This window comes from Carya illinoinensis, chromosome 7 (assembly GCF_018687715.1).
Source record: "Carya illinoinensis cultivar Pawnee chromosome 7, C.illinoinensisPawnee_v1, whole genome shotgun sequence".
Taxonomy (NCBI): domain Eukaryota; kingdom Viridiplantae; phylum Streptophyta; class Magnoliopsida; order Fagales; family Juglandaceae; genus Carya; species Carya illinoinensis.
In genome coordinates this window covers 5,685,358-5,696,490 of record NC_056758.1, presented here as the reverse complement: position 1 = coordinate 5,696,490, position 11,133 = coordinate 5,685,358, and the positions used below count along the sequence as shown (strand labels likewise).

Sequence of the window (11,133 nt, the reverse complement as noted above, 5' to 3'; positions counted from 1 at the left end):
AAAGAAAAAATTTAGTTGTAAATATAATTGTGTATTAACATGTATATTAATATAATATAATTGGTTAAAAGGTAAATTTTATTAAAAATAATATTAATTTAAATTTTAAATATAAAAGAATCAATATTGATACGCAGATTAATTCATAACTCTGATTATATTTAGCAAAACTCTATTGAAAAAGAACAGGAAAAAGCTAAGATCATGAGGCAGTAGTAGCCCTGGAATTTTCCTCCATGGGCATGCAGTACTGGTGCTATATTCAATGTACGTATTGATGATCTATAGACGTCATTTACAAACAAGAGCAAAAAGCAATAAAACACTTTCAATTTCACACTGGCCGGCCGGCCGGACACATTCTCGATCGTCCTTGACTTTCTAAGTTCCCTTGCTCTTCGACCCAAAACGCAGAACCAAGTAAAACAAAACCCTATATAGAACAGCCCAACCCAACATTATGAGCACTTTTTCCCACTTCTCTTTTCCACCGCCTTAATCTCAAGGTTGTCCAATATAGAGTAACCGTACAGTGGTACCCGTCGGTGCTTTTTCCAAAAGCCTTCCATGTCTGGTACTGGTTCATCGAAAGCCCTTCATAAGGATATGTCATGGTGGAAATCTTGTTCATCCATTTCCAGTACCAAGGAATGTCATTGCTATTCAGGAAGTAGCCACAGAACAAGAAGTAGAGCGCCGTGAAAGCAATCACTGCAACATAACCCAAGATATAGTTTGGCACCACCGAGCTCACAAAAACCACAAATGAGTTTGTTGAAAGAAGGGAAATGTAGAGAACAATAAAGAAATATATGAAAGGCTAATGACAAACAGAGAGGAGCAGAGTAATAAAAGAATAAAGTAAACTTGAGAGAAACAATTCAATTGTATTTTTCATGGTGTATTCTGCAGTGCACAGTAGTCTATTTATACACAAATGAGTACAGCATATTCTCTATAACAGAAAGGTATTCGTGGGACACGTATACACATATAGCTATTCCAGACTATTCCAAATGACATCATTTGCTGTGTTGTCCATTTGCTGAAGTGCCTTCTTTATTTTCTGATGATGTGGTGATATTGTTTATACCCCCCTGCGAGTCCAGCAGTCCTAGAAGGACTGTGAGGCTCGACCTGAGTGTGCCAAAATGAGTTGTGCTCAGCAGCTTTGTGAATACATCTGCTATCTGATCCTTGCTTGATAGGAATGAAACTTGAAGAGTTTTATTGTGAATTTTGTCTCGAACGAAGTGATAATCGATGTCAACATGCTTTGTGCGAGAGTTCATGACAGGATTTACTATTAAGTATGTAGCCCCCAAGTTATCACAGTAAAGAATTGGAGGCTTAGAAAGAAAAACACCCAACTCAGATAGCAATGTTTGAACCCATATGAGTTCACACGTGGCATTAGCTAAGGCTTTGTATTCAGCCTCTGTGCTGGACCTTGCAATGGTGGACTGCTTCTTTGAACTCCAGGAAATGAGATTAGCACCATAAAACACACAATAACCGCCAGTAGATTTCCTATCATCTGGAGACCCAGCCCAATCAGCATCCAAGAAGGCAGCTAGAACAGGTGAAGTGGAAGACGAAATAACCAGACCATAATGCAAAGTGTGTTTTAGGTACCGTAAGATTCTCTTTATAGCCTGCCAATGAGAAATGCACGGAGCATGCATATACTGACATGTGCGATTGACAGAGAATGCCAAATCAAGTCGGGTGAAGAGTAGATACTGTAAGCTCCCTACCACACTTTTGTACAGTGTGGGATCTTCCATGGAAGTAGAGTCAAACGCGGATAACTTTGTAGAAGGGGACATTGGAATGGTCACAGGTTTACAGTTGGTCATGTTGGTCTTCTTAAGAAGATCCAAGACATATTTCTTCTGAGACAAAAATAAGCCATTGGGATTTCGGTGACACTCAATACCAAGAAAATAGTGAAGTTCACCGAGGTCCTTCAAAGGAAATTCAACACTTAACAATTGAATAAGCTGTGTTATGGTGTGGGGATCCGATCCAGTGAGAACAACATCATCAACATATACCAAGAAATAAATGACCGTAGAGTGATGCCAATAGACAAATAAGGAGGTATCAGACTTAGAAATCACAAATCCGAGTTCAACCAATTTTCGACTCAGACGACCATACCACGCACGAGAGGCCTGTTTAAGATCGTATAATGCATGATTTAATTTACACACATAGTTTGGAAAATGAGGATGAACAAAACCCATAGGCTGAGACATAAACACAGTTTCATCTAAAGTGCCATGCAAGAACGCATTCTGTACATCCAACTGATGAACCAACCATCTAGCAGACTGAGCAATAGAAAGGACCAACCTGATTGTTGTCGGCTTGACCACAGGGCTAAAGGTCTCTGAGTAGTCTAAGCCTTCGAGTTGGCTGTACCCCTTGGCTACCAGCCGTGCTTTCCGGAGTTCGACAGAGCCATTGGCGAGGTACTTGGTTTTGAATATCCAGCGACACCCCACTAAATTCTGAGCGGAAGAGGGTGGAACAAGTGTCCAAGTGTTGTTAGAAAGAAGAGCGTCAAACTCGACCTGCATAGCTTTTCTCCATTCAGGGAACTTGGAAGCTTCAGTGACAGAAGAAGGGTCATCGGGAGTGACAGCGGAGGTAACATGGGCATGAGGCTTCGGCCAAGCAATGGTGCCATCTGTTCAGACTTTGGGAAAATGAAGATTTGTTTTTGAACGAGTGGTCATGGGATGGACATTAGAGGGTGAAAGAGATGCAAGTACGGGCAGCAATGGAGGAGGCGAGTGTGCCCTAGACAAGGGAGAAGAAGACCCGAGTGAACCTCTCGGTGAGTGGGGTTCTATAGGAGACTCTATGATGGGCTCAGGAGTGGGTTCCGAATGGGAAATGGGCTCTAAAGTAGAGGATGAGGAACTAGACAAAGGGATTACAGGTGAAATGGGTTGTGATGGTTGTAAGGATGGTTCGGGTAGCGTAAGAGGAGCTGAGGGAAGTTGAGTGGGCTGTGGGTGATTTATGGACGTGTAGAGGGAAAAAGTAGGCAGATACGTGTGTGTAGAAATTGATGGGCTGGAGGTAGTCGGTGATGGGCTAGAGACAGATTGTTTAAAAGGAAAAACCCCTTCATCAAATAATACATCACGTGATACGTACATCCTAGAATTAGGAAGATGGTAACAAAGATACCCATGATGATTGGGGCTATACCCAAGAAAGACACATGTTAGAGAACGATAAGACATCTTATGCTTGTTGTATGGCCTGAGATTTGGCCAACAAAGACAACCGAAAGTCTTTAGGAAGGTATAGTTTGGGCTTTTATTCCATATTAATTCAAATGGAGATTGATTTTTTAAGACAGGAGTAGGTAGATGATTGATTAAGTAGACTGCAGTAACAAAAGCATCAGACCAGTATTTTTGAGGAGAATGGGAATGAGCAAGTAAGGAGAGTCCGGTCTCAACAATGTGTCGGTGTTTGCGTTCAACCGACCCATTTTGAGAATGTGCATAAGGACAAGACAAGCGATGAGAAATGTCAAGAGAGTGTAAAATGGAATTGAGTGAGCGAAATTCACCACCCCAATCGGATTGCAAAGCACGAATTTTGGTATTAAGAATATTTTCAACAAGACGCTTAAAAGATAAAAAGGTATTGACGACATCGGATTTACATTTTAAAGGGAAAATCCATGTAAATCGACTATAGTCATCAACAAATAACACATAATATCGAAAACCTCCTCTAGACAAAATGGGAGCTGGTCCCCATACATCAGCAAACAAAAGTTGGAGAGGGGCAATGGTCCAAGATTGAGAGGAAGCATATGGAAGTTGATGTAGTTTGGCTTGACAGCAGGAGGAACACAACCCATCGTGAGTAGAGGATTTCATAGGAAGTGACAACTGTGAGATTATTTTGTGTACTAGCTGCATAGATGGATGCCCCAAACGAGCATGCCATTGACAAGGAGTGACTCTGGACCTGTGGTAAGCTTGAGGAGATGATTGTGTAGAAGGGAAAAAGTAGAGGCCTTCTTGATTATTATGACCTTTGATAAGAGTTCTCTTGGAGCGGGAATCCTTCACATAAAAATAGGACGAGTGAAACTCAAAAAAGATAGAATTATCTTCACAAAACTTTCTAACCGAAATTAAATTTTTTGAAATAGAAGGCACATGATAGAGATGAGAGAGTAGGAGATTGCTAGATGATGAAGCTACGTGGGAGGTGCCAACATGATGAATAGGCAGTGAGTTTCCATCGCCAACCCGTACTTGGTCATCGCCCTTGTATCAGAAGGATTCAAGGAGAGGTTAGAAAAACTATGTGTGAAATGGTGTGTGGCAGTTGAATCCAGGTACCAGTTACTATCAACTGTGGAAACAGTGTCAGAGGGACAGGGGGGTGCGGCAATGTAGTGAGCAGAAAGTGTGAGAGGAGAAGGGGATTGATAACTATGATCAAACCTATAATAACATTGAAGGGCAGTGTGACCATGGCGATGACAAACCTGACATGGTGAATGATTGGGTGCAAAGTGTGATGGTGTGAACCGACATGCATTGCGACCACGCCCACGTCCCTGGTAACCCCCTCTGCCTCTTGAAGGACCTCTTCCTCTATTGTTGTTATGTGAAATGTTGATTGTGGCTGCATTGGTAGAAAATTCTAGTGATGCAGTGAGGGTGGTCTGATGGTGAGATATGCGTGATTCATGGTTAAGTAAAAAACTATAGACTTTAGAGGGAGTGAGAGGTTCTACTCGAGTTGTGATGGAGGTAACAACCAAATCAAAATCGGTGCCCAATCCAGCCAACAAATAAGCAATAAAATCAGAGGACGTTAAGAGTTTTCCAGCAGTTGCAAGAGTATCCCGAATGAGTTTTGCCTTTCTGTAGTAACTGGCAATGGTATCGGAACCTTTATTGAGTGTGGAGAGCTGATATTGGAGTTGCATAACTCAAGCTTGAGATTGGGAGGCAAACAGATCCTCTAAAATCAACCAGATTTCACGTGATGTTGAGGCTTCGACAACATGGGCTATGATATTTTCTGAAAGGGAAGAAATGAGGATGGCCATTATAGCTTGATCTTGTTGTTTCCAGTGAAGATAATCTGATCGTTCTTGCACAGGACTTTCATCAAGCAGTTTGGGTGCCATGATGGACCCATCAACAAATCCATAAATGTTCTGACTGTTGAGGTAAGGCATAAGTTGAGCCTTGCACAACAAATAGTTATCATGGTTTAACTTGACCTTAAGAAAATGGGAGGAAGAGGGGAGGGAAAATTTCTGAGGTTCAGCCATGGATGAATTTCGGACGTGAGTCCTTTAACTAGCTTTGGATACCATAATGACAAACAGAGAGGAGCAGAGTAATAAAAGAATAAAGTAGACTTGAGAGAAACAATTCAATTGTATTTTTCATGGTGTATTCTGTAGTGCACAGTAGTCTATTTATACACAAATGAGTACAGCATATTCTCTATAACAGAAAGGTATTCGTGGGACACATATACACATATAGTATTCCAGACTATTCTGAATGACATCATTTGCTGCGTTGTCCATTTGCTGAAGTGCCTTCTTTATTTTCTGATGATGTGGTGATATTGTTTATAAAGTCCCATGCAACCCCAAAGCAAACCACACAATGAAAGCATAGATTGCAGCCTAAACTGCAAGGAAAGGAATGTAAGTGAAGACACCTGCAATGGTATAAGACAAGGCTCTATAGGCATTGTGGGAAGTCTCTCAGATGAAGATGAAACGCTCTTGAATGAAGGCTGGGACAGCATCATTGGAAGAGAAGAGGAAGAGGCAGACAGTGAAGATGAAGAAGCTGATGCGGTTTGTAATTCCTTGCAAGTCAAGCTTGGGGTTCTTGAACATGGTGGCCATCATGATTCCCATTATGGTGAGGACCATCAGTCTTGAGAGGAAAAGCTCAGGTGTGCGATAGATGTTCTTGAAATTGCGGCACATGAGTATCATTGTCTTTGAGAAGAATGAATTAGCAAACTTTGGACCCGGATGGCTGTGTTGTGCCATGGCATTTGGATCAGCCTCGGTGGGGGTGAGATAGTCTTTTTCATTCAGAGTGTAGTCGCTGCTATGAGGTGTCGGAGTCCTGGGTAGAATTTCACTGGAGTATTCCTAATATCCGGGGGATAAGCTGCAATTGCCAATATATACACAGCTAGAAAGAACTCAAAATATCTATATATTGAAGAAATTGGAACACTAAAATATTCCAAAAAACAAAAAAGACGTTTTTAATTACCTCATTGAGATAGGCACTTTCTGATTAGTCCTAGAAGGAGTAAGTCTCAGTCCTTGCAAAACTCCATGGTCGCTTGCACTCCATGACCTTGAATTATTATATCGGCTTCTTAAGCTGTGGTCATAGGAATCATCAGTTTGAGAATTTTTTTGCCGCTTTCCTACATTTCCCCTGTGATCACTCCCTTTTGTAGCCTGAATATGTCTGCTACAACCTGCGCCTGGAGTAAGAGACGATGCTTGAGTCGAAAGTACTGACATCTCCTCCCCTGGCAATGGCGGGGGCTTAAGACCGGCACGTGCAAATTTCGCTAGTGCCTCAACTAAGTACTCTATTGAGTTCTCTTGTATCACATCAATTAAGTACTCTATTGAGTTCTCTCCCTTAGGAACTTTGCGCCCGATCCGTGCTAAATGATGCTTGACATCTTTAGGTGATCCTTGATACATAACTGCCCCCGAGCAAGGACTATGAGATGGTCAAGGAGCAACTGAATCCTGGACAAGGGCTGGTGGATTGTGAGGATCACGGTGCTGCCTGAGCTTGCAATGTGGTGCACCTTTTCAATGACGCTATGAGCACTGGTTAAGTCTAGACCTGAAGTTGGCTCGTCCAGGAACAGTAATGATGGTCCATGAATGATGTCCACCCCGATGCAGACTCTCCGACGCTCTCCACCAGATTCTCCTCTGGTCCCCTCATCTCCTATATAGGTGTTTCGACATGACTACCAAAAAGCAGACAGAAAAGTTAGAGATCATCAGATCAAGATTTCATTGATATTAATTAATGTTTTTCAACTTAACTATCTCCTAGTATGAATAACCGTGATTCATTTAACATGAAGAAATAATCAGAAAAGTTGAACAGATATATATATGTATGTATATGTTGAACTAAATCACAAAAGTGAGATGAGAATTAACTTACAGACAATCCAAGCTGCTCGATCAACTTCTCGACACGCTGCTTTTTATCATTTGTTCAGATTGGCCCCAACCGAAAATCAGCAGCAAACATCAAAGTCTCGTACACAGTAAGCATTGGGAACAATCTATCATCCTGCATAATATAAGCTGAAGTTCTTTTAATCAACCCGGGGCTCATTTCCACCCCATCCAAGGACACCCTACCCTTGAGACTCCCACGCGCTATCCGCCCCGCCAAACCATCCAGCAAGGTGGATTTACCCGCGCCACTCGGACCCATGACTGCAGTGATGCACCCCTTTGGTGCATACCCAGTAATCATGTTCAACAAATCTACTTCTTGATTCAACTGCCTCCCTTCAACCTTCATTTTCTTCGTCACAGTATATTTAAGACTCGAAAACTCAAGCCTGCCAGTGAGCTTCACTGGCTTCCCTATGTCGATCACCGTCATATCATGACGATCATCATTGGGAGGATCCATATGAAGATTCTTAAACTAGTGACCGAAAATATATATTTCTTTTAACAAAAACGTTTAAATCTGCATAGAGAGAGAGGGAGGGAGGGAGGGAGGGGGCAGAGAGAGATGCCGATCAGAGGGGGTAGACTACTCTTATGTTTTTTTTTTTTTTTTTTTCCTCCAGGGTCTCCCGAGTTGGGGGTTAGGGGTGAAAGGGAATTAAAAGGAGGAAAGAATAAAAGAATATGATCTAGGGGGCTGCTGGAGGAAACTCCAAAGTTCACAAAAGGCTGTCTTCATTGAAGAATCCATTTAGAGACGTTTCTATCGAAAAGAATAAAGAAAAAATTCTACACAACTTCCTACTATTTACACAACCTCTACATATTATATTTTTTTTAATTTTTATTATTTTTTTCTTTTATCAAATATTTAATATATGAATAATGAATAAAATAATTGAATTAATTTAAAAAGAATAAACTCAAAATTGTTTTTTTAAAAGATATTAAAAATTTGAAAAAATATGGTGTGTGGAGGTTGGGAGGTTGTGTAGCATTGCTCTTTAAATGTTTTTATCCTTTCGTTCATCGTCTAATTTTGACATTAATGAGTGCATTTTAGCATTACATACAGTTGCCTTGATTTATGCCTTTTATAAACCCAATATTTCTTTGGAAATACATATGTGATATGTGCCTGCTAAAGCATGGAATAGTATTGGACAATACATTAGGGAAATCCTCATTCCTAGGATCATCATGTTACTTATATATATCAGACAACAATTAATTAAGTTTTGTTCGAGCATACTAATTGCATGCATATTTTATATTTTAAATTTTAGAATACTATAGAAATATCAGAAATATTGGAGATCATGCTTTTATATAATATTAATATTGCCATATTTAATTCTCATATACAGGCTAGGAATATCATGTATAAAATAATATATATGTCAAGAGTCTGATGACCTAAAGGCATATGATCTGATTTTTTTCTAAGTGAAAAATTTGAATTCGAAACCCTCCACCACCTCATTAGGGGTGAACAATTAAGCTGCAACCCGCCCGACCCGGAAATTTCAACCCGATTCAATGCAAATTAACCTGGCCGAGACATAAACAGGTCGAAATCAAGTAATTCCAGTTACTAACCGTTTGAAACAAACCAGGTCGGGTAATTACCCACTAACCGACTAATGCTTCGAACGACGCCGTTTCTCTCCCCTTCCCCCCCCCCCCCCATTTTTGCTCTGTGTTTTCGTTCTTCATTTCTTTCGAAACCTACGCCCTACGTAGTACACCTAGCCGCCAGCTCTCAGTTCCCTCTCTGCAACTCTCCGTCTCCCAGCCTCACAGTCGTGACTCGCCCATCTCAACCTTGACTTGCCATCTCCCAGCCACCAACTTCTTCTTCTTCGGAAAGACGCTTCCGGCTTTAGGCTTGAACCGTGACTCCGTCTCCGATCTGGCCACTTGATCACCACCTAGGTTTAGTTTTACCCCCTCATCTTGCTCCGTCTCCCAGCCTCAACGTCTTCAATCTCACCGCTTGGTTCAACTGCCTCATCATTGTTTCTCTTTCTTTGCCTTTTCTCTGTGTTCTTTCGGCAAGATTGGGATAGACTTGACAATAACTCATGACAAAACGGAATAATCGATTCCAATCCAAAAATTTTTGGAACGGGTAATCGGGTAACGGAAGAGTTACGGAACTAAACAGTGCAACTTCGGGTCGGGTCGGAACATCACCTTTTTTGTTCAGGCCGGGTCGACATACAGCCCTACACCTTATATCAAAAAAAGAAATAATATATATAGATACAGTAATATTGTATTCATGTATTAACCATTTTTGTTTTGTAATGTAGTATTGATATTTTTCTTATCTCTCATCTTTATTCAGCCTCCTTAATTTCCTCTTTTCCATATGGTACTAATTAAGGCCATGCTCTCTCAGTTTCCACTAGATTTCTTATATTTCAAAAATTTTATGTGTAATCACTTTTATATCTTCTTTTGTGCACTCTATTGATGTGATTGGTTATGTATTAAAAAATTAATGTAACCAATCATATCGATCGAGTATACATAAAATATGCAAAAGTAATTATATGTAGTATTACTCTCACCTAATATCATCATGTTTTATGATTTTATCCTACATTGGAAGAGACAAAGTTCGATTAGAGTGATTGGGCCATATTTGTATGGAATTGTGTCTCTTGCCATAAATTACAAACTATTGTTTTCTCTCTCCATATAAAATAATAAAACTATAATGTTGATCCTTTATACTTACCCCATTTCTTATCTCTTTGCATCCATCCTAACCCATTTTGATTAATAAGTTATGGAAAATTATGAAAATGAAAAAAGTTCTTAATAAATAAATATAAATGAGCATTAAAAATGTAGATAAACAATAAAAATAATAATATTTTATTATTATAGAAACTAAAATGGCTAATTCAATGTAGTGTTTATATTCTGAGTGATCAATAGCCAAAGTCAAAATCCAAAAAGTTACATACATATTAGCGAAAAGAAAATATTCTAACCACAAAAAAATTACATAAAAGTTATCTTACAAACTAATGTGGCTTATAGTTCATCAGATTGTAAAGTTTTTTTTATTGTAAAACAGATCGAATGGATCAGATGAAGTCATATTAACTTATGATATTGTTTTTGTGTTATTCTTTTATGGATGCATTGTGCAGTATTCTCAAACAAATATTAGCTAAAATTTTAGCTAAACCAATGTCAATATACACATACAACTCGTCCCAAAATCACTATTCCACCCTTTGAGGTATATATACTGTTAGTATATATTTGTCGTTCATGTCGATGTGCATCATGCATGCCGTCCACTAGGGAATTAACCAAGGGGAGGGCATGAAACCATTCCAATTTTTCTAGCTCCAAGGTGTAATTTGTCCGTGGCTTAAGCACTTTCCAATGAAAAACTAACACTACAAGAATATGTGGATTTTTCGGCGTTAAAAATAGTTGCCATTGTTCGCACAAAATGTCAGCAATTATCAATCCCAGCATTTATTAAGTGCCGCTTGATGGACAGGAAAGAAGTGTGGCCACTACGTTGAGGCGTCATTTTCCTGTGGAGTGCTGCTAAATATCCTCTATTTGCAGCACCAGAAATTCATAGCCATTATATAGTGAATATGCCGACAATACATTTAATTTGGAACACCAAAAAATGTCACAATTATTTATCTGTTGCAGACCCATTACATAGCTGATGCCCAGGAAAATTCGTCAATAATTGGCCAAAAATAGAGGCAACGTTTATTAATATGCTGTTGCTCTGCTTTATAGGCAACGTTGACTATATGCCGCATTAATTGTGGTGCTTACATCGCATGAGGTTAAAGACAACATTAACAAGCCCGCTGAAGTTACTGCAC

The 11,133-nt window shown here is 39.7% G+C and overlaps 1 pseudogene; it reads right to left on the bottom strand.

Moving 5' to 3' along the window:
• Positions 1–277: 277 nt before the first annotated feature.
• LOC122315357 lies at positions 278–7,782 on the bottom strand (annotated as a pseudogene).
• Positions 7,783–11,133: the final 3,351 nt, after the last annotated feature.